The sequence below is a fragment of the Vulpes vulpes genome, chromosome 13, assembly GCF_048418805.1.
Source record: "Vulpes vulpes isolate BD-2025 chromosome 13, VulVul3, whole genome shotgun sequence".
In the NCBI taxonomy this organism is placed as follows: Eukaryota; Metazoa; Chordata; class Mammalia; order Carnivora; family Canidae; genus Vulpes; species Vulpes vulpes.
The window spans coordinates 116,775,830-116,803,484 of NC_132792.1; the positions used below are offsets into that span (position 1 = coordinate 116,775,830).

General features: G+C 53.5%; 1 long non-coding RNA gene across 2 annotated transcripts; it reads right to left on the reverse strand.

Moving 5' to 3' along the window:
* Positions 1-9,938: 9,938 nt before the first annotated feature.
* On the reverse strand, positions 9,939-27,040 carry LOC140594962 (uncharacterized). 2 transcript variants are annotated; one of them, XR_011996251.1, is made up of 2 exons: positions 26,050-27,040; positions 9,939-12,369 (listed from the first exon to the last, which is right to left on the reverse strand). It is a non-coding gene; the product is annotated as an uncharacterized lncRNA (long non-coding RNA). The 2 variants fall into 2 exon arrangements; XR_011996252.1 differs by having other exon boundaries at positions 26,246-27,029.
* Positions 27,041-27,655: the final 615 nt, after the last annotated feature.

Genomic DNA, 27,655 nt, shown 5'->3' on the forward strand with positions numbered 1-27,655 from the left:
GAGAACCAATTGTCTGGTGTCTGAAATGCGTGGCCAGATCTTATTCTGTAGGCAGATGTTCGCTGGCATGTCCACGGGCAGGTGGCCTATCCAGCATAGAGAATAAAGTGAAAAATAAACTGGGAATGGAAAGCAAGCCCAAGAACTCGTCCTGTGTCTGCAATGAAGGCAAAACCCATGAAAAATAAAGCTTTTCACAGAGATAATTCCATATGCAGCCCTAAGCACGTTGATGGCAACACAGGCCCGTGGGTATGCGTGTACAGGCCTGCGTGCGTGCTTGCACATATGTGTGCATGAAAATAGAATATTCAGCGAGCGCATCCCCATTGGAAAGACAAAAGGGGAAGCAATCCCGTGTGTCGCCTTGTGTGCTTGCTATAGAATGGCGTGGTCGGTGGGTTATTTTGGATCTGGATTGGTGTCAGTCTCAACAATATTTACACCACACAGCCTTGGTTTATGCACATCCTGCATATTGGGCAACGTTAGTCCTGAAAAGAGACGAGGACGGCCTTTGTTGGGAAATGAGGCCCCTTGCAAGTGCTCCGTGCTGCGGAAGCATGAGCTCCCACCTTGTGACAGCACCAAGACATCCCGGGGCTCCTGTCACCCACCCCCTCGCTTTCCAGATGATCAAATAGGGATTTAGGGAGTTGAAGTAACTCTTTTCAAGGTCACACAGAGAACCAGTGGGCCAGAAAGCCTCGGAAAGCAGCCTCCTAAATTCTGGCAAGCCCATCGGGCCGTCCTTCGCAGTAGTAAAGAGGGATTGAAAATGGGAAACAATCCAGGAAATTCTCAAAAATCCCGAAATCGTAGACAAGGGCCTTTGTCCAAACTGTTGGTCGGACCCTGTTGTTAGAATCAGAAGCCATAAGGATGCTGCTTTTGGTATGAACAGGTAAGAGGAATGACAAGGGGACCTTGTCCTCAGCCATGCCCACTGACTGCACCTGACCTCTGTCGCCTTTTGGTGCTGCAGTATTCAGGCACTCTCCACTTGGGATACAGCTCCAATAGGTGAGTATGCGGGTGAGCAGACACTCAGAGGGCCAGAAACCCCCTTCCCGCATCTCGGCAGCTAGAGCAGGAGACCAGCTCTGTGGCCTTGGCACTTTTGACGCTCCTGCTGTGACTTAGCACCTGGACACAGTGACATTCACTTAACGGAGTGGCAGCCTCCTGGGGGGCTGCTGGGGATGCTGCTGGGGATGCTGTTGGGGATGCTGCTGGGGAGGCTGCTGGGGGGCTCCCGGGGTGGGGGGCTGCTGGGGATGCTGAGGAGGCTGCTGGGGGGGTTGCCAGGGGACTGCCTGGGGGGCTGCCAGGGGAGCTGCTGGGGAGGCTGCTGGGGAGGCTGCTGGGGAGGCTGCCAGGGAGGCTGAGGTCCTACCTCTTTGGGTTTCTCCCTGGTTTCTGGGGCTGGCTCTCCAACTTCCCACCAGTCCTCTGAGCTATGATAGCCTTTCAACAGATCCGTTTTCTCCTTCACTGTTGGCCTTCCCCGCCTTGCAAATGAGCACCTAGCTTCCTGCCTTCGAAAGGATGAATACCTACATAAGTCCTGGCTTTAATGCTTTTCCTTAGCCCACTGTTCTGTTCATACGTGTCTCCCCATAAAGATCAGAGAGCCACTTGTCTTTGATGTCCGAACAAAATAAAGTTGGAGGCCATCCTTATGTTTCCCCAGGGCCTACAGCCTTACCCCAAGGAGAGAAACTGTAAAGGTCAGCACGTCTCCGTGTCCAGCTGGTCACCCAGGGGAGCTTGCAGAAGCTTATGTGGAGGGGCACCCAGGTGGCTCACGGTCGAGCGTCCATCTCTGGCTTGATCCTGGGGTCCTGGGATGGGGTCCTACATCAGGCTCCCCACAGGGAGCCTGCTTCTCCCTTTGCCTGTGTCTCTGCCTCTCTCTGTGTGTCTCTCATGAATAAATAAAAATCTAAGAAAGAAGAAAGAAAGAAAGAAAGAAAGAAAGAAAGAAAGAAAGAAAGAAAGAAAGAAAGAAAGAAAGAAAGAAAGTTATATGCAAGGCCCCGCCCAAGCACCCCGCCCTGCCGTCATTTGCCCCCATTGGTGGAGTGGCCAATGCTGGGCCTCAGGATGACCCACACAAGTTGAAGAGACCCACCGGCAGACAGAGGGATGGTTAGTGCAGCTGCGTGTGAAACCAGGGAGAAGCTTAAGCCATCACCCCTCTCTGCCAGCTCCCGAGGAGCCTGAACCAGTCGCTAGTGGGTGTGTGAGGATGTGGTGCACAGAAGGGCACGTGGCCAGTAGGCACTGGGTGCCTGTGTCTTCTTCAAAGTCATATGTTGAAACCTCACCCCCACAGGATGCCATGAGGAGGTGCAGACTTTGGGAGGCGAGTGGGACGAGATGGGGTCATGGAGATGGGGCCCCGGGCTGGGGGTAGTGCTGTTAGCAGAGATGCAAGGAAGCTTGCTTCCTCTGTGCTCTTTGTCCTGCAAGGACACGGCATGGAACGGTGGTGGACGGCACAGAAGAGGGCTTTCCGCAGAACCCTACCGTGTGGGCGCCCTGATCCTCCACCTCCAAGCTCCAGGCCCACGAGGTTGATAAGCCACCCAGTCTGTGACACTCTGCTCCCAAGAGTTGCTGTTCCTGTCCCCCTGTGGGAGCCTGAGGTGCCGGAGGAGCAGAGGGTAGCATCACAGGAGTGTAGCGACAGGAGATGGACAGACACGTTGCTGTTGGTTTGGGCTGGCCTGTTTACATAACTGAAAGTGAGACGTTTCCTCTATCTGAATGTGCCCAGTAAATGCACAGCAGCCCCTTAAGCTGGGGGATCGGGGAAGGGAGCCTCCGCGGGGGGGGGTGAAGGTGTGGAGCCCCTTCTAGCTGGCTCACTAGCACATCCTGCCCTCTGAATGAGAAGCAGGTGACTTCAGGGGAAGTCACCGTGCAAGACAGCAGCCCCGCGGAGTGCCACAGCCATGCCCTTCTGTAGACCTAGGGGCACCACGGCTTTCCCTGGCTCTCTCGTGCTCCCAGAGCCTGGGGAGGACACGAGTAGAGGTCCCTGTGTCACAGGTCTAAACATAGAAATCAAGCTAACAGATTGTTACATAAACTATGTTCTAGTCTTCTTCTTTTTTTTTTTTTTACTTTTTTTTTTTTTAAAGACTTGATTTTTTTATTTATTCATGACAGACACAGAGAGAGAGGCAGATAAATAGGCAGAGGGAGAAGCAGGCTCCCTACTGGGAGCCTGACTCAGGGCTCGATCCCGGGACTCCAGGATCATGCCCTGAGCCGCAGACAGGCACTAAACCACTGAGCCACCCAGGCATCCCATGTTCTAGTCTTCTATCACGGTGAGCATCCCTTCGGAAAGATCTAGAAAGCTGGATTCACTAGATGCTCCGGATCCTGGAGGTTCTGGTGGGGGGAGCAGGTCCACCGGCCCACAGCTGTGCCCTCTCTTCCACCCCCACTGCCACAAGCTGCTCCACCCCAAAGATTGAGAGGTCTCGTTTATGAATGCCCCAATCTGGTGGTATAAGTTCTTTCCATCCTCCCCAAAAAACAGCCACCCCTGGAGGGACTCCTCCAGCACCCGGCCCTCAGAGTCCTGGGGAGAAGCGCCCAGGTGGCTTAGTGGTCAAGCATCTGCCTTCAGTCAGGTCATGATTCCAGGTCCTGAGATCAAGTCCCTCCATCATGCTCATGGGGAACCTGCTTCTCCCTCTCCCCCCTGCTCATGCTCTCACTCTCTCTCTCTCAAAAAAATAAATAAAATCTTCAAAAAAAGAAAGAAGGAAAGTCCTGGGGAGAGATGCACTCGGGCCTGGAAGCAGGCTTGCAGCCATTCAGCCCATGAGCTGAGGGTCCCAGGTGCTCTGAGCATGCTCTGTCTAGAATGGGTGCAGGGTCCTTAGATTCCAGGCCCACGGGGGCCCCTGAACACCTGGGGCAGAGGCAAGAATCTGCTCACCAGGCCAAAGGACTGTCCTGACAACCCTTCTCATCACCTCAAGCCCCATTTCTAGGCTCTGGTTCTGAAATCATGATTCCCTTCCTGGCATGTGGGATGAGCCAGGCTTCCTCTGTCGCCTCCAGCCCCAGGGTGGTCTCCGTTGTGCCCAGGTAGGCGCAGGGGATCGAGCGAGGTGGGGCTGTCAGTGGGCAGCATCTGGACAGGGGGCCCAACCACATGTTATCAAAGTTGTGCAGCTGGATGACTCTCCCTGGCTCTCCTCGAACAGCTTTCCATGCCTGGCAGCCCCTGAGAAATGACCAGCTCCACATTCTGATTTAAGAAGAGGCTGTCCTTGCGCTTTACTTCTTTCAGCTTTCCTGCGGGAACTGCAAGCCCCATCATCAGATTATCCAAAGCAACTCAGATAATCACTGGGATAAGTAATGGGTACTGACCCCTCCTTCCCTCTCCTCCTTTTCCCCTCTCCCCTTCCCTCCTTCCTTTTCCATTGGAGGAAGAGAAGCAAAACAGAAGGAAAAAGGTAAATAATGTAGGTAACCATGATTATTTTAAATGTTATTGAGGGAACAGAGAGGTAAGACAGCAAGAAACCAATGTTGACTGAGCACCTAGTGTGCGGTGGGCAGGTGTTGTGCGAGCCCCCTCCAGCCCCGCCCCCAAGTCCCCTGAGTATGGTCACACCTCCTCCCTGCTGCCCTGAGCCAGGCTGTGAGGTGGTGAGCAAGGTGGGGACCCAGGGCACAGGCTGGGAGGCTTGGAACCCTCAAAGCTCTGTATGGAGGAGGGAGGGAGAGAGTGAGGCTCGGTGACCCTGACCCTGCATGTTGTGCCCCCTTCTTTCTTGCCTCGTTGCCCCTACCTGCCCCCTGCAGCTTGCTGTCCCGCCCCTGTCCTAAGGGCTGGGTTACCCCGGCCATGAGGAAAGGGAAATGCACTATGCGAGATGCCCTTCCCACAGGAATGATGCTGAAATGGCAAAATAAAAAGCCATTTCCATCAAAGCAGGCACTCAGGCTGTGTGCTGCCGTTCCGGGATCTGGAGAAAGGCCCAGAAGGCCTGCTGGGCAGGGGTAGGCCGCGCACGGAATCGGAGCGCTGTGTGGCAGGACAGAGGCAGGCTGAGCTTTGTGTCAGCAGAGCCCTATGAGGACAGGCGGTTCTGTCCTCCCTCTGGGGGTCGGCACATTGCCCCCCTCGCCCTGCCACCTTGACCTCAGGGTCCTGCAGAGCGCTGCCTGGGTGCCTGGTGGCTCTGAGACCACCGCTGGGGACTGGAGGATTCGCTCCATGAGCCTCCTTTTCCGGGAGGCCTGCAGTCAGGCTGAGGCCTGGGCCTAGGGCTCTAGGGGTCACACGCAGCAGCATAGGGTGCCTCATCCAGGGGAGGGGGGCGGAGTCCACAACTGTGGGATCTGGCTTTTTCTGGGGGATGGGTGGAGGGGAGTGGGGCTCGGGGTGGAGCTCCAGTGGCTGAGGCCTGGCATAAGTAGGCCCAACAGTGGGAGTGGGGTCCCTGCGCAACAGCTGGAGCAGCATGGCACAGCACGGCTTGGGATTGTTGCTGCCTTCCTGGCTTCCAGGCCATGGAGGATTTGACAAGGGCAGCCCTCATGTACCCTTGACTGCCACCTACTGGGAAATGGCTATGGCACAGAAATCCAGCGTCTATCACAACAGAGATGCAGATCTGTCTAGGGTGTGGATAGCGCCTCTTCAGAAGTGGCGGCATTGTGCAGTACGCAACCCGCACAACCGATTCTGGGGACTCTGCAAGCCAGACTCTGCGGCTCTGGTGGAGATAACTTACTTCCTTTGATAAATGCCTTCTCTACTTCAGCTACCCTGACGGGTTCTGGTGTTTGACTAAGGATCTCAACAGATACAAATAGGGATAAGGAGATGTGCCTCGTAGGGTTCAAACCTAGTGGACCCACAGATGTGAGAGTCCTCTGAGAAAATATAAAACCCTTCATGGGACTCAGAGGGTTTGTGCTAAATGTCTTAATTTGTAGGGGAACCCGAGAGAGGGTCTGATGCATTCTATCTTCCGTCCTTATTCCCGAAACCTCCTTGTTTATGCTTTTGCATTTGTTGTCAAGGTCAAGGGTCACGGTTACAAAGAGGGCTCACAAGGATAACAACAACAGAGGGCATTATAAATACTCCAGTAGGGAGGCCTGTGGGTACAGCCTGACTGGGTCTCCCATTGTTACAGAGGGATGACATCAGCCTGTGTATTGTCTGTCTGAGGACTCCATGCGAGCGTGCGAGTATGCGTGCATGTGTGCATGCGTACATGCATGTGTGAGTGCCTGGTTCTGGCTGCAGATCAAGGGATCAGCTTCCAGGCTTTCCAGGATGGTCCAGCTCGGAGATGTTTTATTTGTCATTTCTGGGTTCATAGTGTCTGGTTTAGGCCACATGGGCTCCGCTCCTTGGGGTCACCACAGCACCTGTCCAGGATGTGGTAAGGGGGGGAATGAGCCAAGGCTCCCCGGGGAGGCCTCCCCCCATCAATTGCTGGAAATGCATGTTGGACTCAGTTCTCAGCAGCGCTTCCCAGCTGAAAGGAGGGAAAGAGGCTATTGGCTTGCTTCCTGCCCCCTCAAACCTGCACTCCCACTCCTGAACCCCCATGCCTGCACCCCACTCCTGCACATCCCTGAAGGGGAGGAGAGAGGGGAGTCCAGACAGACCGGTAAGTTCCCCCTGGCATGATTTCCAGGCTGTCCATCTTGGTGGAGGCCCCATGGAGCTTTGCTCTGGGCTTTTCTTTCCACGCCAAGTGAGGAGCAGGGGGCTGCGGAGGCCGGAAGAGGGAGCCGGTGAGTCACATTCCGCCTCTGTGGCTCCCCTGGGTGTGAACGGAGGGGAAGGAAGACCTGACTGGGGCTGCATCCTGCAGGACAGCTGGGGTCGGAAGGGGCACCAGGAGAAGGGGAGAGGGTGACACGGGTGCAGGGCAGTGGGCGCAGGTGTTGGGAAGTAGGCCACTGGATGTAAACATCTTTGGTTCCAGAATTTGTCCCAGGTCCCCGGAGGAGCCTCAGACCCTGTGCATGCAGGTGGCATTTCCCCTCCTGTCAGGCCTCCTGGCCCCCCTCCCTTGAGGAGTCCTGTGACCCCAAGGTCCTGGCCTTCAGCTTTCCCTCGTGAAGCCCTCACTGGCTTTGGGAAGGGCAAGTGCACACAAGGGGAGCACAGAGCTGTGCCTGCTCCTGGAAGCGCCTGTGTGTCCACTCAGCAGCAGGCCCAGAAGACCCTCCGGGAGGAGGAGCTGCAAAGGTCCCGGGACGGAGGAATGGGGTATGGGGAGAGGGCTGCCAGCCGGCCGTAGCCAAGGCGCTGGGGCCCTGCGAGCAGTGGAGCCCCAGGTTCTCCTCTGGAAGAGTGAGCCCTGGGGGCACATGAAGGCCTCGGGAGACTTTTAAGTCCCATCTGTTGACTTCTGTTCTGTCATATGATCAGGGTCTCAAAAGAAGTCAGGGCCTCTTCCACGTAGAGTCCTGGCTTCTCTGGCGCCGTGTCACTGTTGATCACAGGAAGAGGGGTCATGGCGGGGAGGGCACGCAGCCCGGGGCCACCGAACCGGGTTTTGTGAACTTGTCCCAGCTCATCTTTCTCCCTTGTCACCACCCCCTCCTGGGCATAATCCTTCTTCCGCAGCCAAGCGAGGATATACATTTGCCCTTTCACCAGGTGGAAAGGACCCACGGGACAGAACTTCTCTGTATAGGACTCTCCTCTTGGCATTCTAGAAAGGCCGTGTTGAACCCCTCCAATAACTGGGAGCTCACGGCCTCACAAGGGACCTCGGTCCTCTTGCAGATGACGGTAGATGCTAGAAGTTACTGTCCTGGGCTCGGACATCCAGCTACTCCTGGAATCTCTCTCCTGCTCGGAATCGGCCAGACTTTCAGTAAAATCCTCCCTCTCCCTGAGGGAGCTTTAGGAGTCCCAAGGTCTGTTCTAACGTTTCCCTCAAGCCTTCCTCCCCAGGTTAGGACTCACGTGGTTCTCAGTCCTCAGTGGCCTCATTCTCCAACCTTGGGGTCCGAGGGAGCAGGCCATGCCTGGGAGGGCTCCACAGAACATACCATCCAGCCAGACTAGTGGACATTTCACTCACCTGAGTTTAGGAGCTCCCTGGGCTCAGGGCCATACCTACCCTCTCCTCATGTTTGCCTCCAGCCTTTAGTGGACACCAACCCCCAGAATGAGGACCCAGGAAGCCGAGGACTCTGGAGCTGAGTGACATCTTGATCTGGTCTTGTATTTCCTGCACTGAGCCATGAGAACCCCCAAGCCCTCAGCCATGAGCTTGGGCCTCTCAAAGCTCAGGGTATCCAGGGAACATTCTGCTTTTACTAAAAGATTCTTGGGAAAAGACAAGTTACGGAACTAGCAAGTAGTTCCAGATGATTATTTTCATATTAAGACAGAGGCATATAGATATTGTGTGGAATGTAGATGCATGAATCTTGAAGCCAAAACCTGCAACTACAGAATTTTACACTACGGGAAGGTTGTTTCAAGCAATTTTTTTTTTTAAAGTTCAGTCTCCATTCCCCAACTGACTGACCCTCCCCACCCCACCTGCTGCCATTGCAGAAGGGTGTTTGGGTGGGAAACTTGGAGCTGCTGTCGTGTGCTCACTTCCCATTGTTACCAGAGGTGAGAAAGTGGGGACCAGGGTAGGGGAGTGATGAGCCCAAGGTGGCACAGCACGGAGGAGTCTGGAGACCCCCATCAGTTCGTTCCTCTGTATGAAGAAATGCTGCATGTGGTTTATCAGAAAGCTTGCCATGGCAAGAAAGGGGATTGCACACAGAAAAGGGGATGCACACATGAGGGGAACCCTGGTTATCCAAAAAACACAGTGCAAAAAACTATTTTATTCCAAGAGTCTGTGCTCTGGCTTAAGCACAGAAGGGGCTCAGGTGAAAAGGGAGAAGTCCAGCTCCCCTGCCAGGAAACCAGAGAAAGGCGGCAAGGAAGGCAGGTGCAACAGGACCAGTGGGAGGCCGCTATGAACACCATGGTGGGGAACTCGTAGGTCTGGCAGTGTTGCAATGGTCACCCACCCCATGACTTCTTGCTCACACACCACAGACCTGCATGCGCACACATGCACAAACATACATTTTGCACTCAGGCTCACAGATGCCCAAAAACTTTTGATCAAACAGTGCCTTGCACGTCTGGAAGGTGGGAGACGCTGAGGAATTAAGTTCGGGCCTCCCCACTACGGAACCACCACCGACACCTGACATAAGCTTTAGGATGAGGACGTCAACCTGAACCAGCAAATGCAATAAGCAAGGCTTTCTCTTCCTCACATCACTGCCCTTCCAATGACTAATTAAGGGTCAAAGGTTTGTGGTGTGGCTCTTTTTTTGTTTTTGTTTTTGTTTTTCCTAAAGATGTCTTTGGCATCATTGTAAGTGCATGACATCCAATCGTCAAATCGTTTTTTTTGTTTTGTTTTGTTTTTCTGTGAACGCCTAGCCATTGACTTGTTGGTCACCTCTCGCAGAAGTGCAACTCTCAATAATTTCATCAAGTCAATTAATACTGTTTAATAAATAGGCCAGAAAACTTAGCTGAGAATTTTTCTCGGTGGGGTGCAGTGTGCGACCAGAGTTATGGAAGATTGTCCTTTGAATCACTAAGGCAAACTCTGTTGTGTCATTTTACAGAAAGCAATCACATTTTTAAAAAAAATTATAAATAGGAAAACTTCCAGTTTTCCCACAGATAGACAACAGGGAAATTGAAGCACCAAAGGAAAAAGGGGGGGGGGGGGAGGAAAGAAAGAGAAACAAAAAGAACCAAAACGAAACACAACCACCCCACCCCCCACAACCCATTTGCGTAGAGTTCTTCTCCATCTTACAGTTCTCAAGATCTTGGGATATTTTACAATGTACAACTCCACACTGCAGCCAAATGAGAAAACGAAAAGAACCAGTTGCCTGAAAAACTGAGTTTATAAGAAATCATTACCTTTACAAAATAAAAACAAAAGCCCCAACACTACTGGATTCCAATGTGTTCATTTTTCTGTGTTTTCTTTTTAAAGTGCGGGTCAGCCCCAATCCCTTGGTCGATGGAGGGGAACGTGGGCATGTTGGCGGATGGGTCCCAGAAGCAAGTGTCAGAGACGGAGATGGGCATCCAAGAGGTGGCTGCCCAGAACGATGGCATCTGAAGACAAGAGGGTGTCAGAAGCAATTCCCTCTGGATGAAATGGCATCTGGTGGGCTGCCGAGTCAGCGTTCTCCTCTGGAGAGCTGGGAGGGAGACAGAGTCTGTGGTCTTCTCTGGCCTTTTTGGGTTTTTTTGTGTGTGTATGCATGTTTGCTCAGGAAGAAGCCAAGGAGATACAAAGAGCAGAAGTCTCTTGTGCCCACAGCTCCTGGACTGGGGACCCTGGGCCTGGATTGGGGACACCGGGCTGCTGAGACACGAAGGCCAACTCAGCAAGAGAAGGGAGGGAGGGGCAGGAAAGGGGAGAGAACAGGAAGGCACTGGGCCAGGAAAGCCTTCCGCCTCCTCAGAACCTGCCACAAGCTCAGGTACCAGGGAGAGTGCGCGGGCAGCACTAACTCACAGCACCCTGCAAACCCACCCTGGAGCCAGGGCTCTGCCTCTTGCTACTGCCACCGCTGCCACCACTGCGGGAAGCCAAGCACCCCAGCTTCCTCCCCGAGGGAGGAGGGAGGGGTTGAGGGTGCTCAAACAGAGCAAAGGAGGCAATCCCCAGCCATCCCAAAGCCTCGAGAAACCCACAACAAACATAAACCCTGGCGAACCAGGTGTTTTGTCTGTTTCCAGGAATCAGGGTGGAACCCTGCGGACGGCCTCCATTCCCTTCTATGCTGGCCCCAGGAGCCCCAGGAGTCCCAGCTGTACAGCCCTGAAGGAGGGCGGGTGTCATTCCCAGGGCCCTGACACACACAGCGGCCCGCCTGCTCGCAGAGGTGGGGAGAATCCGGACTTCCCCAAAGCTGCTCTGGATGAGCCACACCTGGGCTCCTCTGTGTCAGCACTCCCCCCTCTAGTCTGGCCAGGTTGCCCACCTGTGCTAACAGAGAGGCAGATGTGATAAAACCAAATGCAGTGTGACAGACGTTTTCACCAGGCCTCGGGGAGCACAAAGCTCCTACCTTCTCAGGGACTCTTTGTGGAGTGACTGGTGTGTCAAGGTGTATATGCGTGTGGGTGGGTTCGATGGGAGGGGAATGGAATTAGCAGCCCTCCTTCCTAGCAGGGTGGGAGGGGGTGGTGGGGGGGAGGGGGCCCTGGCCTGTCTGAGGTCATGGGACGCAGGGAGGGACTGATGGGTGGGACTCCAGGAGGAGGCGTCCCTGCCAACAGGGCATTCCCCATGAGGATCCCAGGATGGCTGGAGACTAGAAAAGTGACTCAGCAGAGTGGGATCCATAGGGATTGTGCCACAGGGCTTCGGCTCAGGGAGGGAGCGCACCTCACCCCTGCTCCAGGCCATGTGCCTGCAGCCAAGCTCCCTCCCTCCGTCTAGCCCCCTCCCCTTGCAGCTCCACAGTGCTCCTGGGCACCTGGGCTGTGGCCTCCTGGCAGCACCGGCCCCTGTGAGTTTCTGTGTGACAGCAGAGAGCCAGCCAAGTGGACGCCCTCAGGAGGAGGTGTCCCTGTCAGACACTGCCTGAGGGGGAGCAGGAGGCAGCAGGACACCTGCAAATACCACTGTGGCTGATACTATACTTTCCACATTTCCTCTGTGATTTGAGAGAAAAAGTTCAGAGCCCTGGGTAGGGGCGCAGGGGAGGCCTGGCGGACAGGGGCCAGGGCCGCTGGTGAGGTGCACCGGGACGTGCTAGTTGTCGGCTTCATGCAGGCCACGTGGCTGAGGCTGGCGAGCCCCGGGAGGGCGAAGGCCAGCAGGCCACCTGCATTCCTCTTGGCCTCCAGCTGCATGCACCCAACAGCTTCACCTGCTGTCTCCTCGAACTGCCACTCGAGCTCCTGCAGGCTCAGCACACCCTTGGGCGCCGCCAGGAAGTGCTTGGCAGGGCTGGGGTCCTGGAGGCGCAGGGCTGCCCTGCCCAGGTGGCCACCCACCTCGTCTAGCGCCACGAAGGTTGCCCTCTCGGGCATCAGGCCCAGGGGCCAGAAGAGCAGGCTGGCGGCCCTCTAGGCAGTGGGCTTGCGACCACGGCAGGTGCTTGATGTGGCGGCCCAGGTGGTCAGAGCACATGAAGCTCTTGTAGCAGAACTCACACTGATAGGGCTGCATACCCGTGTGGATGCACATGTGGTTCTTGAGGTCATACTTGTGCACGAACTTGGTGTTGCAATGGATGTACAGGTAGGGCCGCTCCCCCGTGTGCTTCTGGATGTGGATTTTCAGCTTGTCCTACCTGCGACACACAGCCTACAGTCAGTGCCTGCGGAAGGCTAGGGGCCGCCCCTCTGCCTCCTCCCCGCCTACCACCTACCCTGCCCTTACCCTGGAACATGGCAGCTCACCTTGGCCGCAGCGTCCAGCTCCAGGAATGGGAGCCAGGCCAAGACTGACTTGTATACCCTGCCACCCGGCAACAGTCTTCCTGCCCATTGGCCCCTTGCTCCCCACCACCCCACTCCACCCGGCCCCATCCCATCCTGGCCCCCCCCCCCCCCCCCCCCCCCCCCCCCCCCCCCCCCCGGGCTGTTGAGATCTGTCTGTCCTCAGCACTAATCTGGGTGCCTATGGAAGCCAGGCACACCTCGCTCAAGTCTCCTGCTCTGTGGTTTCTCAACCCGAGCTGTGGGCTCTCCTCTTTGTCTGCAGAGAATTTCAGGGTTTACAAAAGAGCCAGGTGCGACAAGAATGCAGCCTAATCTAGGGCAAAGCTTTTCAGGATTTAAGTGCTATTATTCAGAGGGAAGTTATGGTGTCAAGGTGAGGCTCCCATGGAGCTTTCAGGGCCTCTGCTCCAGCGGCAGAGCCACCGCGCACGTGCTGAATGACCACAGGCAAGTGACTTAACCTCTCTGCACAGAGCTGAATTTAGCATTAGACTCTGTTCCTATTGTCCAGGGCTGATGCAGAGAAGCTGGTGGGTTCGTGTCAAACTAGATTCAACACACTTCCTGGTGATCCTGAAAGGAAAACTGACATCACAGGGTTGCCTTCCTAAAGACTGAGCACTATGCATGCCGGGGAAAGGAGCCTTCCAGGCTGGCTGAGGTGGAGTCACACCTGCCACAAAACCCTCCTCTCAGGGCTCGCTCTGCAGCCCTCCCTAACCAGGCCTCGCAGGCCAGCAAGCTCTGTGTCCCGTCTCCCACCTCCTCCCCACAGGTAGAGCATCTGCCTGTCATTTTCTGCTGGGATTTGAGGTCGGAGAGGATGAGGAGCCCAGGCATCTGCCCTAAAATGGCCAGATTTAATCCGTGCTCCTATATAATCCTGGGGCCTGGGGCTGAGGAGCAGTTCCTGCTCTTCTGGCGTCTCCCAGCTGCTAGAGGTCTCACTGGCTCTCATTCCTGGACGGTTCCCTAGGGGGCTGGAGGGAAAAGGAGGTTCTCCTGTACACTGGCGGGGCGGTGGGGGGAGGCACTCCTTCCTCCTGGGCTCCCAGGAAGGCACAAGGGCACAGGAAGATGGAGACAGGGTGGGAAGTAGGACGGGCAAGGAGGAGGAAGTGAATGCTGCTGTCTGAAGCCAGTGGGTGTCCCCACACACCAGACCTCCCTCCTCTGGTCCACACTCCCTGTCCCTGCTCCTCCCACAACTCCCCAGCTGCGCCTAGGCTGCGCAGCGCCCTGCTGTGACACCTCATGCTCCTTTCCCCAGCCAGCATACAGTCCTTGTGGTATCTATAACCCCCATTCCATCCCAGTGATGGGGGGTTTGAACGGGAGGCAGCCTTAGAGAGCATCCGGGCGGGTGGGTCCCAAACTTGAGCAGGCATGAGAAGGGCCTGATGAAGCAGCACGCTGGGCCCCTCTCCCAGAGACCCTGACTCAGGAGAGGGAAGAGACCAACTGACCAATGACCCGCAGTGCAGGATCAGTTCTCAGAACTCCCCAGTGTGCTCTGATTCACCCTGGTTCCCTTGTCTGTCATTCGCCTCGACTCTGCACTAGGGACGAGCCCAGGCTGCACATGCCCAAGCCTGGATCTGCATTCCCCCTTCTGGCCCAGGGAGCTCATTGTGGGAAAGATGTGCCAGTCCGTGTGAGCTCATCACGCCCCCCCCACCCCCGAGTAAAGGAGAGGGCTGCAGGGTCCTGCCTGGGGTCCCCAGCCTCCACTAGGGCTCCCAATCCCATCCGCCCACACTCCTTGGGATAACCTGATGGCCTGAGACAAACCCTCTCCCAGGTGCCACTGCTAATGACATTGCATTATCTTAATAAAGTCCCTGGGGCTGCCAGGAGTGGGAGGGCCAATAGGAAAACACAGGCAACAGGCAGCAGCTGGGCTCTTGGGCTGGTCTAGACAGCAGACCACTGCGGGCTCCTGGAGCAACCAGCATGGGGCTCACACTGGTAGCAGGTGTTGGAGGCAAAGCCTTAAGACTTAATGGGGTGGAGGCCCACTGGAGACTGGTAAGGTCCCAGAGAGGGAGGCCCAGGATGCCGGAGGACTCCAAGCCATTGTGGGGTGACCAGAGCTAGGAGGGGACAGCATGGGGCCACAGAAATGCAGTCTGGCTGAGGCCTTTGAGGGCCTGCCTCAGTCCAAGGGTGTCCTCTACCTGGAACAGTCAGCGGTAGGACAATGGTCCCCAGGGCTGAGTGATGTCCAGTGCCATCTCAGAGGTGAGGGTCTGATGCCAAAGAGGGGGCAACACCATGGTGGAGAAGGCCCTCCTCTCTCTTCTTAGAGAACCATGGAATGAGAACTACAGGCAGGGCTTTTGGGGCAGAATGGGCTCTGTAGGGAGGACCCCCAACCCCTCCACCACTGCTGCCGAAGCAGTCAGCCAGGACGGCCCCACCGGACATGGACATGCAGGGAGTTGGCATCTGAGGCCCTAACTCAGAGCCTGAGCCGAAAGGCCACTTTGCAGGAGAAGGGTGGGCCGCTCTGACTTCCCCTGGGGTGATGGCAGGTGGGGTCAACATCAAGGAGAGGGGAAGACAGGCCTGACCCCCGAGCGGAAGCTCAGCTGTGTTTAAGGAAATAAAGGGAAATTAGTGTCTAAGAAGAGGCATTGAGGGCGGTGGGTCCCATCTCCCTGAGCCTCTGGGGGGCCAGGTCCCCAGGAATGGTGCGGGCCTCTCAAGGGAGGCTGGGAGTTCAGAGTCAAGGAGGCAGCAGGGAGGGCGGGGAGGTGTTCTGGGTGGTGGTGTAGGAAGTCAGCCACCCAGAAGGTCCCCATGGAAAGGTGCAAGGGGACTCAACCCCTGGGGGTGAGGTGTGAGAAACCCAACAAGGACAGGCCAGGGGACAGAAAGAATCCTTGCAGGGCGGCTCTAGGAGGGGGCAAGAGGGAAGCATGGGGCTGGCTGCCCTGCAGAATGTGACAGGGAGGGCTGGAGGCAGACAGTCGCAGCAGCCCATGGTGCCGGTGCCCATGCCGGTACTGGGATCAAGTTCCCAGAGTCCCTTGTGTGAGGAGGCCAGAAGGTCCAGCCTCCCCCCACTTTGGGGTGCCTATGCTCCTGGGAAACAGGTGGTGGGGGGCAAGAGCAACTCTGATCTCTCTCAGCTGGGTCAGGGTCCAGTGGGAACTGGGTGAGGGGAGGCACTGAAGGGGGCGGGAATACAGCTGCTTCAGGCAGGGGTGGGGGGCAGATGGCTGTCACTGACATGAGCAGGAGCAACCAGGAGAGGGAGGGCAGATGCCGCCTGAACTACCCCACAGGCTGATCTGGAGGGAGGGCTGGGAGGCTGCAGGCACAGAGGCCCCCCTCCGTTATCATCAGGAATGTGCTGGGGCTCAGCGGTTTAGCGCCTGCCTTTGGCTCAGGGTGTGATCCTGGAGTCCCTGGATGAGTCCCACATTGGGGTCCCCATAGGGAGCCTGCTTCTCCCTCTGCTTGTGTCTCTGCCTCTCTCTGTGTGTCTCTCATGAATAAATAAACAAAATCCTTAAAAAAAAAAAAAAAAAAAAAGGAATGTGCTGGGAGGTCTGCCCAATACAGGAGGTCTGCTCACAGGACGTTCTTGTGTCAGAAGTCTGTCTTGAGCACTCTCCCTAGGGAAGGCAGGGCCCATGGACTAGGGTAGCCTGCACAGAAGGCTGTTGGTGGGAAAGCCCTGAAGGGAAGGGATCCAGGGTGCTGGGCATCCCCCTGAAGCCCCAGGCAGGCCTGGGACCCTCTGAAGGCAGAGGTGTCCCAGAGTCGGCCATCTGGGGAGGGAACAGGTATGGGAAATTAGGGGCATGGACCCCGGCTGGTAGGAGGAGGGGGTGCTCTGGCTGACCTGGGGCCTAGCTTTGCTGGATCTGGCCTGTGCAGAGTGTTCCTTGTCTTTGCAGTCATTCCTGGGGGACAGGGCTGGGAGTCACAGGCTGGAGATGGGTGAACGGTACTCAAACGTGGCTCATGTCCTCGTTTATCTCCCTAATATCATCACTGTGCTTCTGTCACACCTTGTTCAGGTTTCTGGCCTGGCCTGCGGGGCTCAGGTGAATTCAGGAGAAGGCGGTGCTGGTGGTAGTGGTGGGGGGTCATTGGTGTGGCAGGGCCACCTCATATCCCAGTGGAGGTGAATCCCAGAACCTAGGGTCTGGCTGCTATGAGGCAATAACAGGAGCAGAGTGCCCTGAGGTCAGCACTGTGGGAGAGAAGGGGACACACCTGGGTTGTGGGGGGCCCTGCCCCCGGTACCTGGAGACTCCCTCCGCTGTCAGCCCAAAGCATCTGTGGGATACTCTGTTTGGGGTTTCCCCTCTCAGAAAGAGCTGTGGCCCCAAGGCCACCTTTGAAACCATCAGTTTCAGGGGAGCCTGCAGAGCTACTCTAGCAATGCCACTGTCACTGGAACAGATCTCTGATACCCTTCTCTGGAAACTTCAAATAGAGCTTTGAAGCCACCCAAGATTGTGGGTCTCATTACTTCATAGTATAGACTCATCTTATGTTTTCCCCCCCAAAAAAGAACTGTCCCTGATTTGCTATTCAGCTTGACTCAAAAAAAGTGTCACTCCATCCTCAAAGGCCAAAGCTTGGGCCCACCAAGGAAAATCAAAAGAATGAGTTTGCAGCAATTCCCAAAGAGAACTTTGCAAGAGGATGTGAAGTCCTGGCAGCATCACTGGCACAAGTGTGGGTCTCAAGCCAAGTTCTTTGCCAGGGCCGGTGGCAGTGTGGGGGAAGGAACCTGGCCTGGCAAGTCATGGTCTCAGGGCAGGTGTCCACCAGGCTCCGTCTACACGGAAATGACCGAGCCCTGATGCAACACCACTCACCAGAGCTTTCTCCTCTGTTGGAGTGGCTGGGAGGCTCGGCCTCATACCAGCGACTATAAACAGTACCAACAGACCGTATTTTCCCAAAATAAGGCCCAACAAAACCGAGCAGGGAAACAAAGCGGAGCCCACATTGTCCCACTAATCAGTCTGGAACCAAGAGCTGCAGTGCAGGGAAGGCCCATAACACACGCTTGCTGAAGGGCAAGGAGTCTGTGAAAGATGAAAGGTTTGCGATGTACTGAGTTCAAATCTCAAATGTTATCACCACACCGAGTCCACCCTCTTCCTAACACAGACATTCAAGGAGAAGAACATAAAAAGAGGATTGGATCTAGGATCCGATCCAAGAGGGGATCAAGAGCACTGCAGGTGTCTGTGTAGTCTCCTGGTCACCAATTTTGCTGTCATCAAGTCCCAGCTCTGACATTAATGCTCTCCACGTGCCTACAAGCAGGTGCCCAACTGGCCACTGAGAGGTGGATTGCTCATCTGTAAACAAAGGCCACAGCACCTCCCCATCCTCCTGGGGCAGGGCTGTGGTGACAGTGTGCACAGTCCACTTGGGACAGCCCCTGGCATGCTGAGCATGCTCCGAATAAAATGGAGAGGTGGCGCTCCACTGTGGAGCTTCAAACTGGCCTCCTTGGATCCACAGCGGGGATGGGGAAGGGAGGTCAAGCAAGGAGCCAAGGACCCTCACTTCTGACTCCCCCAAACAGCTCCACTCTCATCTATATCATATCTTGGCCTTCCACCAAATGTTATATTTTAGGAGATATTTTGGCTCATTAACCGAAGTATGGAAATCACTGCACCAAGTAGTGCCTAGTATGCCTTCTAGCGATTAAACTTGACATGCATCACCTAGGACCCAGTAGGGCCTCCCCTGAACTGGGTGTCTCTGTCCCAGCGCTCTGTGCTCCGCTCTGCTGTCCTCACCCAGGCCCCTGACCCTCCCCTGGCCCCCCTGAGATATATACCTGGTGAAGTGGACCTCACAGATGCTGCACATGTATGGCTTCTCCTGGGTGTGGGTCCTCATGTGTCATGGCAGCTTCCTGCTGGCTTCAGCACCCCTAACTCGGCTGGGGCTTCCCCCTCTGCTAGAAGGCTGGCCCTCCTCACCCCTGCCTGCACATCCCAGCCCGGCCAGGTCCTTCACCGTCCCAAGCCCAGGACCCCAAAGGCCGTTGGGGTGAAGCCTCTCACTGAGCAGCTGACCCCCACCACGCAGCCAAGGCTCTGGAAGCTTCTCGAGGGCATGGTTTCCCTGAATTCCACTCCACTAACTTGCAGCTGGGAAAGCTGGAATGGATGGCCGTGTGGCCCTCCACTGCCCACATGCTACAGGGATGGGGGCGCCCCCCTCACATGACACCCATGGGTCAAGGGCCACGGGGGGTATATCCTCTCACCACTTGCACTCCTGTGGGGCAAATGCTCTGCTCTGGGTTTTTCTTTTCACAAAGCCTCTGGCTCATGTAATGTATGGACGTTTTCTTCCTGTTGGCCCCTGATACCAACTGAGCAGCAGAGCCCCGGTCACCGCACCACCGCCCCCCCCAACCGCCCATGCCATTCACATGCTGAAGTCTGAACCCTCAGTATCTCAGATTGGGTCTGTGTTTGGAGGTAAGGCCTTTCAGGGGTGATCAATACTACAGTGAGGCCACACAAGCGAGCCCTAGTCCGGAATGACTGGAATCCTTGTAAGAGGTGAGTCGGCTACGGATACCCGGATACCCGCGGAGGAGACCCAGCGGGAAGTCCAAGTCTAGGAGGGAAGCCTCAGAAGAAACCAAACCCGCAGACACCTCAACCTCGGACTTCCAGCCTGCAGAACTCTGAGGAAAGAGATGCTTGAGCATCTGTGTTGCTTGAGCTGCCCGGGCTGCTCTGCTACGGCAGCTACTAGGAATCCTGAGACCAATCTGGCCACCTGTTTTCAGCGTGGATTCCATGGGGCATATGTTTTGCCTTCTGACCTTACTTCTGGCTTCATCTTAATTGATGAAGTTTCTCTTCTTTTACAGATCTTGGTCTTTTTTTTTTTTTTTTCTCTTATGTACTGACCTCCTCTATGTGTAGATCTGTGAGCTATATAGATGACATTTAAATTCTGTGTTACCGTCTGCTACGTTGTTAGCTAATGCATCATGTCCAGGTTCTATTACCCTCAGGAAACCACATCCCCTGAAGGGAAAAGCCTCTTCTGAGAGATGCTTTAGCGTTATATATTAAAAATGAAATGTGGCCAGTAATAAAGACTAGGACGGAAAATGGAGGACACCAGGTATCATCTCTCTTCAGAGAGTAAGACTCAAAGCTCAAGTCAGCCTTTCAACCTGGGCAAAAAGCCACCTCGATTTTTATGCCATGGCACAGAAGCCCCTTCTACTTAGGGCAAAACTTGATTGTGGCCCATGCATAAATCCTAGGAAAGGCCTGGCCCTTACCCTGGTGCAATTATAGTGGAGAGAAAATAAAAGTTAAAAAACAAAACCTGAAAAAAAAAGAAAACAAAACCTGAAAGCCTCAAGCCCCAGTGGGAAGAGCTTTGGGGATTCATACACATTTATCTTCTGGAGGTTTCTATGCTGGGAAGGCATAGAAATGCAGTGGGAAGGGAGGGGTGAGAAGTACCCTGCACAGAGTATGTGCCCTGAATGGGGCCTAGAGGCACCAGGCACTGGCAGGAAGTACTCCTTCCCTCCTCCTAACCTCCTCCATCACCAAGGGCCCTTGCCTTCCCTGAGCAATCCAACTGGGGAAAGTGCTCAGGAGGCCTCCCCCAGAGTGAAGGCCTTTCTGCCTTCCCACATTCTCTTCTTTCAAAGGGCCAGAGACCCTTGTACCTTGTACCCCTACCCATACTCCTAACCATCTACCTTATCCTACCCCTACCCCTAACGCTGCCCCTTAACCTACACCCAGCCATGCACATACACCTACCACTACCCTCATCCTTACCCTTACCCCTAACCATACATCTACCTCTAAGCCTATACCTAACCCCAACCATTTCCTACCTGTACCCCTAACCATAAGCCTACCCCTAACACCAACCTTAAACCTACCACTACACCTACCCCTATCCCTACCCCTACCCCAACCCTTAACCATAATGCTATCCCTAAAACTACGCCTACACCTAGTATAACTCTATCACTACTACTATTCCTACCCCTACCCCACCCCTACCACTACCCTACTCCTAACCCTAACCCTACATCTTCCCCTACCCCTCCACTACCCTACTCCCTCCCCTACCCCTACACCTATCACTAACCTTACTCCTACACCTACCACGATGCCTACCCCTACCCCTAAACCTAACGTAACCCTACCCCTACCTCTAAATCTACTCCTAAATCCTACCCCTACAACTGCCACTACCACTACCGCTAAACCACCCTCTACACCTACCCCTCTCCCTATACCTATCCCTACACCCACCAAAATAGCTACATTTAACTGTACTCCTACACTACTCCTGTCACTAACTCTACCCCTACCCCCATCCAACCCCTACACTTACTCCTACCCCTTCCCATACAACTCCCCTATTCCTACCAACCTCTACACCACCTATCCATACCCCTACCATTACACCCACAACTACTCCTACTCCTACCACTAACCATTCCTACCTCAAAGCCTACTACTACCAGTACCCCTAACCCTACTCCTACAACTACCCTTACCTCTACCCCTAAACCTACACCTACCCCTACTGGAACCCCTACCATATTCCTACCCATACCACAATCTCAACCCCTACCCTTACCCCTACCTTTACCCTTAACTCTAACTCTAATACTACCATGATCCCTATCCCTACACCTAACACTGACACCAACTCTACCCTTACACCTACCACTACCCAATCACTAACTATACCCATACCTCTAATCCTAACCCCACCTCTAACACTAACTCTACCCTACCCCAATCCCTACCCTTCCCCAACCCCTCCACCTAGTCCAACTCCTACCCCTAACCCTAAGCCTACTCTTATTCAAAACCCTACCTTTAACCCTAAACCTAACCCTACCCTGCCCCTAACACAACCACTACTCTAAACCTACCCCAAACCAACCCCTAAAACTACACCTACCCCTAACCTTACACCTTCCCTACCCCTAAATCTATCCCTAACCCTATTACTACCTGTATACCTCCCTATATACCTATTCCTACCCAAAACCCTACTGTACCCTATCCCTACTCATAATCATATCCATATCACTAAAACTACCCTACCTCTAAATCTAACCCCACCCCACCACTAAAATTACTCCTATCCCTACACCTACACCTTATATAACCATAAATCCACACCCCCACACCTCCCCCCACTCATATCCCTACCTGTAACACTATGCCTAAAATGACCCCTAACCCTACCTTAACACTAACTTACTCCTATCCATAATCTACCCCTACACGTATCCCTACCTCTACCCCTACACTTTCCTCTAACCCTACACTTACCCCAACCCTACCACTAACCCTACTCCTATCCCTACCCCAAATCTTCCCCAAAACCCCTACCTCTACACCTAACCCTACACCTAACCTTCCCTTAACCCTACATGTATCCCTATCCCTAAGTCTACCCCTACATCTATACCTCCATATACCCTACTTCTACCACTACCCTTACTGCTAACCCTACAACTACTACTGAATCTAGTGCTACCCAAATCCCTAACCCTAACCATATCCCTAATCATAACTACACATAACCCTAAACCTAAACCCTAACCTTAACCCTACCCCAAATTAACCCCTAACCCTAACCCTTAACTCCTAACCACTAAAACTAACCCTAACACTAAACCCTAACCCTAACCATCACCCCTAAACCTCAACCTAAACTTAACGCTAACCCTATCACTAACCCAAGCCCTAGCCCAACACTAAAACTACATTTAACCCTCACCCGAACCCCACCCCTACTCCCAACCCTACCCTGACTCCTATCCCTACACATTCACCTACATCTACATGAATCAACCCTACCCCTAAAAAACCTACAACTACCCCTAACTCTAACCCTAATGCTAACCTTAACTCTAACACTTAACCCTAGCTTTAGCCCTAGCTCTAGCCTAAGCCCTAGACCTAACCTTAATCCTAACCCTAGCCCTAGCCCTAACCCCAAACACAAACACAAACACAAGCCTGAACCCAAACCCTAACCCTTAATCCAAACCCACATCCCAAATCCTAACTCAGAACCTGAATCACAACCCTAACCCCTAACCCTTTACCCAATCCTGAACCCAATCCCATACCCCTAACCCTAACCCAAACCTTAGTCCCAGCCCTAACGCCAACTTCAATCCCAAACCCCAAACCCGAACCTTGAATTCCAATCCCCAACCCAAATCCAAACCCAAACTTGAACCCTAAGCCTCCCCAAACCTGAACCCAAATCATAACCCTAACTTTCCTCTTGTAGAAAATACACAAGTTAATCCAAACTATCACACTGAAAATATAGGGACCAAAAATGTCAAAACTATCTTGAGAAAATCAAAATTGGATGCTCATACTTCCCAATTTCAAATCATAATACAAAGCAACAGTCCATAAAACATTGTAATACTACCATAAATTTATCCATACAGATCAGTGCGATTTACTAAGAGCCCAGAAATAACCCCCTTTTTCTATGATCCACAAAATTTTGACAAGGGTTGACAACATTATTGGGGAAAGTATGGTCTTTTCAACAATGGTACCAGACAATGGCTATCCAAATGCAATGGAATGAAATTAGACCCTGATCTCACACCACGCACAATTGATAACTCAAAATAAATTAAATATAAGAGGTAAAAATTATAAGCGCTGAAAGAAATAAATGAGGATAAAGACTCATAATCTTGGATTTAGCAATGCTCTTACATCTGATATCAAAACAGAAGCAAGGAGAGAAAAAAATGGAGGAATTTAATTTCCTCAATATTAGAAACCTGTGTACATCAAAAGATGCTGTCCTGACAGTGAAAAGACAACCCACAGAATGGAAGAAAAATAGTTGCACCTTGTTTGTCTGATAACAGTCTGTTATCCAGAATATATAAAGAGATTTTATAACTCATCAATAAAAAACAACCTAATTTAAAAAATGGGTGAAAGATTTGGATAGACCCTTCTCCAGAGAAGACATAAAAATGATCAATAACATATGAAAAGATGTTCAACATCGTTAATCATTATTAAATGCAGATTTTAAATGCACTGACAGGGGATCCCTGGGTGACTCAGTGGTTTGGCACCTGCCTTTGGCCCAGGGCATGATCCTGGAGTCCTGGGATCGAGTCCCACATCAGGCTCCCTGCATGGAGCCTGCTTTTCCTTCTGCCTTGTCTCTGACCACACCCCCCATGAATAAATAAATACATTAAATAAATAAATAAAATGCACTGACATACCCTTTCACACACACTAGAATCAACACAATCAAGAAAACTGAAAATAACAAACGTTGGCAAGGATGTTGACCTTTAACCTTGCTTGTGGAAAGGTGCAATGGTGCTACAGCTTATGTGTAAAATAGTTTGCATTTCCTCAAAAAGATAAAAATAGAATTGTCATATGGTTCAACCATTCTACTCCTGGATATATACCCCCAAAGAACTGAAAACACTTGTTTAAAGAAAACCAACAACATGGACACAAATATTCAGTGTGGCGTTTTTCACAATAACCAAAAGGTGGATGCAACCCAGGTGTTCATCAACAAATGAATGGATACACAAAATGAGGTAGATCCATAAATGGCAATATTGCTCTGCCACATAAAGGAATGAAGTAAAATGATGCATCTGTGGAAAACAATATAATGGATCTTCAAAAAATTTAACACAGAATTCTGCTTCAGTGTACGTACTCAAAGGAATTGAAAGCAGACTTGAGCAGATATTCACATACCCTTATTCAGAGCAGTGTTTTTCACAACAGCCAAAGGTGGAAGCAACCCAAGTGTCTATTGACAGATGAATGGATCAACAAAATGTGGTATATACACAATGGTGAGTAAGGAAAGAGTTATGGTCTAGGCAGGGAGAAATAGTGAGCCCCTGGCTAGGCTCTGAAACTATTCCTGGCCGGCAAAAGCACTAAACCAGAGTGAACATGAGGTAAGTGATTGGACCAGACCACTGGGCCCCAGATGGGGAGTATTTTTCTTTGGCAGCTACAGTGGGACCACAGAAAATGACCAAATTTCAAACAAGTAAGCCCTTAAGAGCTATGGATATAGTCGTTGCTCAAACCCAGATGGCACAAGAGTCTCAAGGCCACAACTTTCCCAAGCAGTTCTCCATAAAAGACGACCATGAAGAGCCATCAGTGGCAACCCATTTGGGATTCCCCTTACTCTAGAGAGCTTCTTCTTTCCTTTCTGCCCTCACCTTCACTTAATAAACTTTCACTTCACTTCATCTTTTTGTGTCCAGGAAATTCATTCTTTGACTCCATAAGAACCCTGTGATCCTGTAACAATGGAACAGGATTCAGCCTTAAAAACTAAGGGAGTTCTGACACACACTACAACATGGATTGAACCTGGAAGTCATGATGCTGAGTGAAATCAGACAGTCACAGAGGACACATACTGTATGATTGATTCTACTTGTGTGACATATCTAGAGGCACAAAGTAGAATGTGGCTGCAGGGGCCAAGGGAGAAGGAGAATGCTCACAGCACCTCCCTTGGGGAAATGGATGAGTCACCAGTGAATGGAACTGAGTCACGGTGAAAGAGTAATAAAGGTCTGATACATATCACAACATGGATAGACAGTGAAAACAGCCCCAGTGACAAGCCATCCAGAAGATTCATCATGGATCTGTGCTCTTTACATCCATCACCGTTACACAAAGAAGGGAAAGTCTCAGGAGCAGTTCCAGAAAAAGAAAGCTGGGTCAGAATGGAAACAGACATTTCAGACAGTGGGACAGGTGGCAACACTGGAAGGGAGTCTGTGGTCTGGGTAACAACGTGGAAACCACACTGATTTCCTCACTTGGGGTATGGGGTGGTCCCGTGTGAGAGCATCCCTGTTTGGGTAAAACACACTGAAGTATTTTCTATGTGAAGTGGCAAATATGGTAAAGCGATGACAGCTGGAGAGTCTGAGGGTGGAGATAAAGACTATTTGTGCTGCTGGGACAAGTTAACTGCAGGTCTGAAATCACCGCCGTGTAAGTTACTCTCCCAACCATGTCAGCACCTCACCAGAGAAGCAGGGGTGACATCAAACTCTGTGATGGAGGCCAAGCCCTACCCAGACCCAGCTCACCCACAGCGGGAGAGCTCACTCACCCCGCAGGAGGCCACACGGCAGCAAGAGGCTGGTGGGAGGATTATACCAGAGGCCCCTGTGTCTGGGGCACAGAGGGACTTGGAATTCCAATTTTCCCCAAAACTCCACCAAAAAGTGGTTAAAGTGTGACAGTGAGTGAAGGGAACTCTCAGTAAAGTGCACTGGGGATTCTAGGAGGGGAGTCTGGGAGGGGGAGCCCAGCGCTCCGTGTCAAGTACAGACCCCAACCTCAGGACCCCCACAGGAGAGACGCCTCAGTGACAGGCCCCAACAGGGGCATGTTCAGGGGATCTCCTACAAGCCGCTGCCCCCCTCAGCCCGGCCCGTGAGAAACCTCCATCACCTGAACCCCTGTTTTTCTCCCGGGGATGTTCCTTCAAAACAACCTGCCCAACTTCCTCCTTCTCCACGAAGTAATGAACAGGTGACAGGCCTGTGTCTGCAACCTGTAGACACCGAGGACAGAAATCCAGGGAGACACGCGGACACGGAAGACCTTCCGGGCTCTGCGACTGGAAGAACCGATGCTGTGAAAATACCTGCTCTCCCGAAGTCGTCTACACAGCGCAGTCCTTCCAAATTCCCAGCGGCGTTTTCACACACAGAACCAACAACCCCCAAGGCGCGTGGACGCAGGAGGACCCTGCAGGGCAGAGGCGACGGGAGCTGCCTGACTGCAGATGCCTGAGGAGCCGCAGGAACCCGATCCTCGTGGTGCATAAACACAGACGGGCGGGTCCGGCCAGGGGATCCCGAGCCTAGAAAGGGGAGAGCCCCCCGCAGCCCCAGGCACAGCCCGGAGCGGTACCCCAGGTCCCCGCACACACAGCCACGGAAGCCCCAGCGTCCCCGCAGCGCGCCCTAAGCCGCGGGGTCCTGTGAGCACAGAGCCCTCCGCAGCCCCGCTCGGCCGGCGTCTCCTCAGCTGCTCCTCCTGCGGCGGGTCCTGAGGAGGCTCCTGTCGGTGTGGACGCGGCCCCACGTCCTCCACAGCGGGTCCTGAGGAGGCTCCTGTCGGTGTGGACGCGGCCCCACGTCCTCCACAGCGGGTCCTGAGGAGGCTCCTGTCGGTGTGGACGCGGCCCCACGTCCTCCACAGCGGGTCCTGAGGAGGCTCCTGTCGGTGTGGACGCGGCCCCACGTCCTCCACAGCGGGTCCTGAGGAGGCTCCTGTCGGTGTGGACGCGGCCCCAAGTCCTCCACAGCGGGTCCTGAGGAGGCTCCTGTCGGTGTGGACGCGGCCCCACGTCCTCCACAGCGGGTCCTGAGGAGGCTCCTGTCGGTGTGGACGCGGCCCCACGTCCTCCACAGCGGGTCCTGAGGAGGCGGAGCGCGCACGCCCCGGCCGGTAGGGGCGCTGGGCTGGGGCGCCCCCTGCGGGCGGTGGGGACGGTGCAGGACTCAGGTGCACTCAGTTCAGGAGAAGCACCGACCCCTCCCAAGGCCCAGCGGAATAAATTTTAGAACTTTCTGACTGAAATGGAGTACAATATCCCCGCCTCTTAAGTATTTCTCCAGAAATACTTAAGGAACAATTAACTGGAAAGCATATAGAATGGGGGCGGCTGGGTGGCTCAGTCGGTTAAGCGTCTTCCTTCTGCTCTGACCTTTATCTCAGGATCCTGGGGTCCAGCCCCACATGGGGCACCTTGCTCAGCGGGGAGCCTGCTTCTCCCTGTCCCTCTGCCTGCTGCTCCCCCTGCTTGTGCTCACTCTCCGTCAAATAAATAAATAAAATCTTTTTTAAAAAGGAAAGGATATAGAATGAAATACAAACAAAAACTTTATAACTGACACCAAAATTCACACAAGATTGTACATAAATTTAAAATATACAAGCATGGGGCACCTGGGTGGCTCAGTCGGTTAACCGTCTGCCTACCTCTGGGTCATGATCCCAGGGTCCTGGGGCCCAGCCTGTCATGGGGCTCCCCACTCAGTGGGGAGTC